The following is a 6,467-nucleotide window of genomic DNA, read 5'->3' on the forward strand; positions in this document are numbered from 1 at the left end:
TCTTTTACACCATTTATTATTTTCATGAAGACTTTTTAAGGTATATTTACCACTTTAAGGTAAATTTCTTAACAAAAATCACAACTTTAAATCAAGATCTCTTATGTTAAACTTACCACTTTAAAGTAAGCTAACCCAAGTTGATTAAATAAAACTCTATGGTCATCTCAATACTTTTTATTCTATTAGTAACCATAAGGGTTGATGGTATTGATCACATAACCAAGAACAACATATCAAAAGTTAATATTTTAAAATAAAGATTTCTTAAGTTAAACTTACCATTTTAAAGTAAGTTAACTTAACAATGTCCCCACTTTAACTAGTTTACTATCCAATACTTCAAAACACGTTAAGTTCATAAAGTCAAGACTTTTATAAGTCATCTTTTATCTCAAATCATTACTTAAACTTGGAAATCAAAGGATATCATTTACTAATCAAATCTTTAACGCAATACTTTAAAACAACACTTTTTCAACAAAACTCATAAACATTTTGGATTTAAAAAATAGAAAATAAACTTCTCCTACACATATATGCCACAATATTTAGACCAAATGGCAAGGAAAAGTTTTGGTTTTTCAACTTATCCTTAAACACATTAAAGGTTCCTTTGATATTCAAATCATCACGTTTAAACTCATTCAAACACCAACATTAAATTTTCTAGCATTAAAACCAAAAAATAAATTATTCTAAACTTGTCCAAGACTATGATTTTTCAAGCCAAAATCAAGTGAAAAAATTCAAACTTTACATGGTTTAACAGCTCTTTAAGGGTCCCTATGATGTACAAATCATTATCTTTAAACACATTCAAACTCCAACATTATATTTTCTAGCATTAAATAGAAAAATAAATTATTCTACACTAATTCAAAGCTATAGTTTTCCAAGCAAAAAACAAGTGGAAAAATCCTAACTTTACATAGTTTAACAACTACAAAATACTTGGATCCAAACATTAAAATAAAATAGTCCATTAACAACATAACAAAATGGTAACTATCTAAAGATATATGTGGGAAGGAATGAGAAAACAATAAGAGAACTACCTTAAAATCTCTTAGAAATGCTAAAATGTAAAGTGAGAAAGTGAGGAGAGCAAAATCTTCCTCAAGGCCAAGGGTTGCCTTTATAAAGTGGAATTCAGATTTTTGGGAGGAAAAATCAAGGGGAATTTCCAAAATCTTGGTGATGTAAGGAGTTAATGAGTGATTTTGGGGATTGTGCAAAAGGTTGTACTTTTGCTTCTTCAACAAGCAAGTTTGATTCATGGACAATGATGTGACTAATGCGATAAAACATCATGATTAAAACAATGCATAAGACTTGTTGGCTAAAACTCGGCCAGAGATTAAAAATCTCCCGTTTTAGGGTTACGTTTAGAACGTCGAAACTTGAATTTCGGAGTGAAAAATATCTAGAGATGAGTTATGGACAATTTTGATGTCTATTTTGACTCGAAATAATATTTCGAATCCAATGGCGCAATCAGAATTCAGTTTCTGGTTACGGAACTCAAAAATCACCTTTTGGGCCGAATTTAGGGTGAATTTGGGCCTGGAAGAGACCCGAAGACTTTCAGTATCAGAAAATTATGAACCTTTACCATAAATTAGGAAATCACAATAAAAAACTAAAACTCAATTGAAGTTTAGCCTAAATCAATACCGATTAATTTATAAAATTAATCACTTGTCAATTAAATAATTAATAAAAGATGCACGGACAATCACGTGTTACATATACAAGTATGCAAAATAATATTAGTAGTATGAATAACAAAATAGAGTAAATATACATTTCTAGAGATGATTATAGTTAAGTTTTGGAATGCAAAGAAGGAGATTGAGAAAAACTTCTATTTCTATTTCCCCTACCAAAACTCAACTCATTAATAAACTCTATTTTTCGGTGATAGATGATTGATGAAATGAGGTTAAATTCTGATTAGTAAGCATATCAAAATCTTGATACCAATATTGTTGTAAAATTAGAAGCTATAAAAAAACAAATAAAGATTAGAAATAAAATGAGTTCACATGCACTGTGTCATTATTTTGTATTACTTTGTATCACATATGTTGTCCTATTGTCTTGCACTGTTTGGACTATCGAGCTGCGAAGAACAGATTGAAGTGTTACATGGTGTCATTAAATTGAAATTAATTAAGAACCTTTACTTTCGGTAAGGAACTAGTAGGATACCCGTGCATTCGCACGGGTAGTAATGTATTTTGCATAAATTTATTTAAAAAATAAAAGCATAATTTGTTAATAAAAATATTAGTGAGCCCATGAAAGATGATATTGATATATTTGATTGTCAGTGTAGAGTTGTTGGCGAATTAGATGTTGTTGAATTTATTATATTAAATAAATAAAGAATTGTTACAAATTAAAGAAAAAGTTTAGAAAACATTGTAAAATAAGTTGTAGGATACATTTTGGTGATTTCTATTGCATTGTCATGATTTTCTAGATGCATATTCTTTGGAAGGGTTAAAATTACACATTAATATCAATGATATATGCATTGATTGTTACATGTATAATATCTGAACAACAACCTCTTGGAACCATTGGCAAGATTTGTTTGAAATCACCTCAAAAAATTTCAATCTTTGCTCTGAATAAAATGGAGTCATTTGTTGTCGTAATCATTATATCTCCAAGACTTTAATTAAATGTCTCGAAGCAAAATTTATGTGTCATTGGAAATTCATCCCATATAATTAACTTTGCTTGTTTCAATAAGTCTGCAAGTTCAAACCCGTAAAGAATGTTGCAAACAGGGTTGTCGAGACTTGGTACATGTATTTTGAATTTAGATTGTGATATTTTATCCTCAATAATAATAAAGAAGTTATTCTCAATATGCTTTCCATGTCCTTTAGATGCATATATATATATATATGTGTGTGTGTGTGTGAGAGAGAGAGAGATTAGAAAAATACCTTAGACTTGACTAATTTTTTAGCAAATGATATTTTCCCAAGGACATAAAAAACATGGAAGCTCACATGCAAAGATTAATAAAAAAAATCATTTGTTACTAAAAGAATTTATTTAACTAAAACCATTTATTTAGCTAAAATATAAGTGCATGTTGTTAAAGTGATTAGTGTAGTTGGGGTAAGGCATTTGATATTGTAAGTAGTTCACTTAATTTAGTATTTGAAAAAATAATATCTACAATATAGTTAAAATTTGCTAAAAGACTTAAATTAATGAAATGCAATAATTATATTGATTTTAAACATGGACATTCGAAGAATATATATGACATTTTCAATATTTTTTGATATGATCTTTGCATTGAGTACATGATTTGTTAATTTAGTGATAGTCAATTTTATATCATTGCATAATCCTTCAGATTGGTTGAAATTTGTTAATAACATTATATGAGTGACAATCTTCAACTTTATTTTATAATTAGGAAGACCATAAATTTTAAGCTAGTTAAGAAATTTTGGATTTAGTATGTTGAATGATCATGGGATACACAGATAATGTAAAAATGGGATATACAAAGAAAATCACATAGAACAAAATAATATCTGCAACATAGTTAAAATTTGCTAAAAGACTTAAATTAATTAAATGCAATAATTTTATCGATTTTAAACATGGACATTCGAGGAATATATATGACATTTTCAATATTTTTTGATATGATCTTTGCATTGAGTACATGATTTGTCAATTTTATATCATTACATAATCCATCATATTGGTTTAAATTTGTTAATGACATTATAGGAGTGACAATCTTCAACTTTATTTTATGATTAGGAAGACCATAAATATTAAGCTAGTTAAGAAATTTTGGATTTAGTATGTTGAATGATCATTTCATTATGATCAAACATATCAACTGAATCTGAACTTAGATATTCATGGCCAACATGTAATACTGGAAACCCATAGCTATTGACTCCACTGTTAACAGTTCAAAATATAGATATCATTATTAGTTTCAGGAAAACCAAAATGGATATTAAACAAAAAAATGAAATAAAAAAATGCAAGTTGAAAAAGGACTAAATTTTAACATAACCTAAGATGGTTTCGAAACTTTACAAAACTTTAAGCCTTGAAGTTGGTCTATTGGTATGTGATTTATATCCTCTATCTCTTGGAGCTTTCATGACCTCTATGACACTTTGTAACTCTTCGTTTGCTTCTAAACCTTAATGTTGAGGAAGAATAAGTAAAAAAGTAATAGGATGAGAGAAAGTTAGTAAAAATATAGAAACTCTGGATATATGTACACAAAAAAAGGACTCATTGAAATGCAGTAAATAAGGTTCACTGATTTAGATAATGAAAATGTAATGTCTAACTAAAAATGCACAAAATATGCTTGATTGATAAAAAAGTGATAAAAATGATTAATTTTTAATAAATAAGTTAGATAATGAGCATGCATATCCAAAATAACATAAAAAATTAACATGCAAAAGTTAGAATGGAGGAAGTAAGGAAAATATTGAACTACAAATAATATTTTCAGTTGTTATACATTGCAATCCTTTTTTCTATAGCAATCATTCAAATAAAAACTTCAAAAGTTGTATCAAATACATGACAAATTTACAAAGACATTGTTAAGGCAATAGAACATTTGAAAAGACATTGACTGATGACACCAATTTTATACCATAAATTATCTACAAAACACTTTTTCCATGGAATGGAGTCAAGTTTTCCATCTAGGTGTCATATTGTGTTTGTTGAATAGGAGATGATAATTAAAGGAGAGCAATTAAACTATTAAAGTTTATTTAGTAAGAAAATATTATAGGCCTTGGGATACTGCTGCAAGAGAATCAAATGAAACTCTTTTTTCCACATTTTTTTTATCTTTAATAGAAGTCAAAACTTACACAAAGAAAGAACAATAATTTAACAGAAAATCTATCTAAAGAGGAATTAAAGATAAAAAAAATATGAAACATACATAGACAGAGTAATTAATGCTACATTTTTTAAAAATAAAAAGTTAAACAAATAAAAAAATGCATACTTTCACAACCTCTAAGTTAAGCTCGAAAAAACTGAATAAAATAGGAGTTAAGTCAAGCTAGTAACCTTCAAAATCAACGGGTAATGATGTGTGTAGTAAAAAAAACAATCCATCTTGAGTTAAGTACCCCTTAGACTCACTTTTAATACAATTTTTTGACTGATAAAAAAATATTTGATCATTTTCTATTCAAGATAACTAAAGAAAGATAAACATTATTTTCCTATGAGAAAAACAATAATAAAATCCAAGGGAGGGGGAAATACTCACATTAGCAAATCACAATATATTGGGAAGGGGAAAATACTCAAGAGAAATAACTATATATGCAAATATTGTTGAAATCTAAAGAAGAATCAAATAGACACATATATGTATAGAACAACACCAAAATGTACAATTTTCTAAATAGAAGAAAATATTATTAATGAAAAAAATTTAGAATAGCTGAGATCTAACCGGTAAGGAGAAAAGGAAAGGAGAAAAAGGTCTATGATGAAGTAGGCCGCAGTGTATGATTCTCTTGGTTCCAACAAATTGTGATTAAATGATTGTGGGTTACCTTAGAGATTTTAAGTGAGTATTAGGAGTAAGTAGATCATAGTTAGAGATGAACTTAGGAGAAAGGAGTAAAACTTATTTGGATGATATTAATGTTGTTGGGTATGTAAAAGCTCATAATCTAGTTAGTAACGTTGAACTAAAAAAGCAAGCATAATAATTTATATAGTAAACATGACAAAGATAAACTCACTGTGAGATACAAAAGACTCAAAAACATGCATATTCAAAATAACATAAAGAAGTTCCAAATAAGTTGTAATAGAAAATCTTTATGATATAAAAACAATAGCAGAATGATCATAATATGAATATTGTAGCTGCTAAATGTAGTATTATTACCTACCACCATCAGGTACTTCTCTTACAGGATGATTCAATCATGGTTATATCTTCTAGAGCATGAGAGCCATTTTGTATAGACTCATGAACTACCCTTACAGTAGTCAATTCAATCTCTAAATGTGAAATAGCTTTGTCTAAAGTTCTATAATCAATACATTCTCCTAAAGTTTAACATGTAAAATAGGAAGAAAAAAAATATATACTTAAAAATGAATAGCATAAAGAAAATAAAATAAAGTTATGCTTTCTTGTGTACCTACCATATAATTTATCAAATTAATAAAATAAACAAACTAAAATTGATGCTTACAATTATTGATCCAATTTATGCTTTAATCCTTGAAGATTCTCCCACAACACTCTCCATTATTGTGTACCACTCACCAATATGTGTGTGTTCCACCATATCCTTGTTGGCTTTCAGATAGTGTATCAGTTTTAGAACCCAAAGACAGTGAGATCAGCTAAGTTAGGCTTCAAACCTGTTGAAAAGATAGAAAAATATTCAGTGTGTCATATCTAA

The sequence above is a fragment of the Lupinus angustifolius genome, chromosome LG17 (assembly GCF_001865875.1).
Source record: "Lupinus angustifolius cultivar Tanjil chromosome LG17, LupAngTanjil_v1.0, whole genome shotgun sequence".
NCBI classification, from domain to species: Eukaryota; Viridiplantae; Streptophyta; class Magnoliopsida; order Fabales; family Fabaceae; genus Lupinus; species Lupinus angustifolius.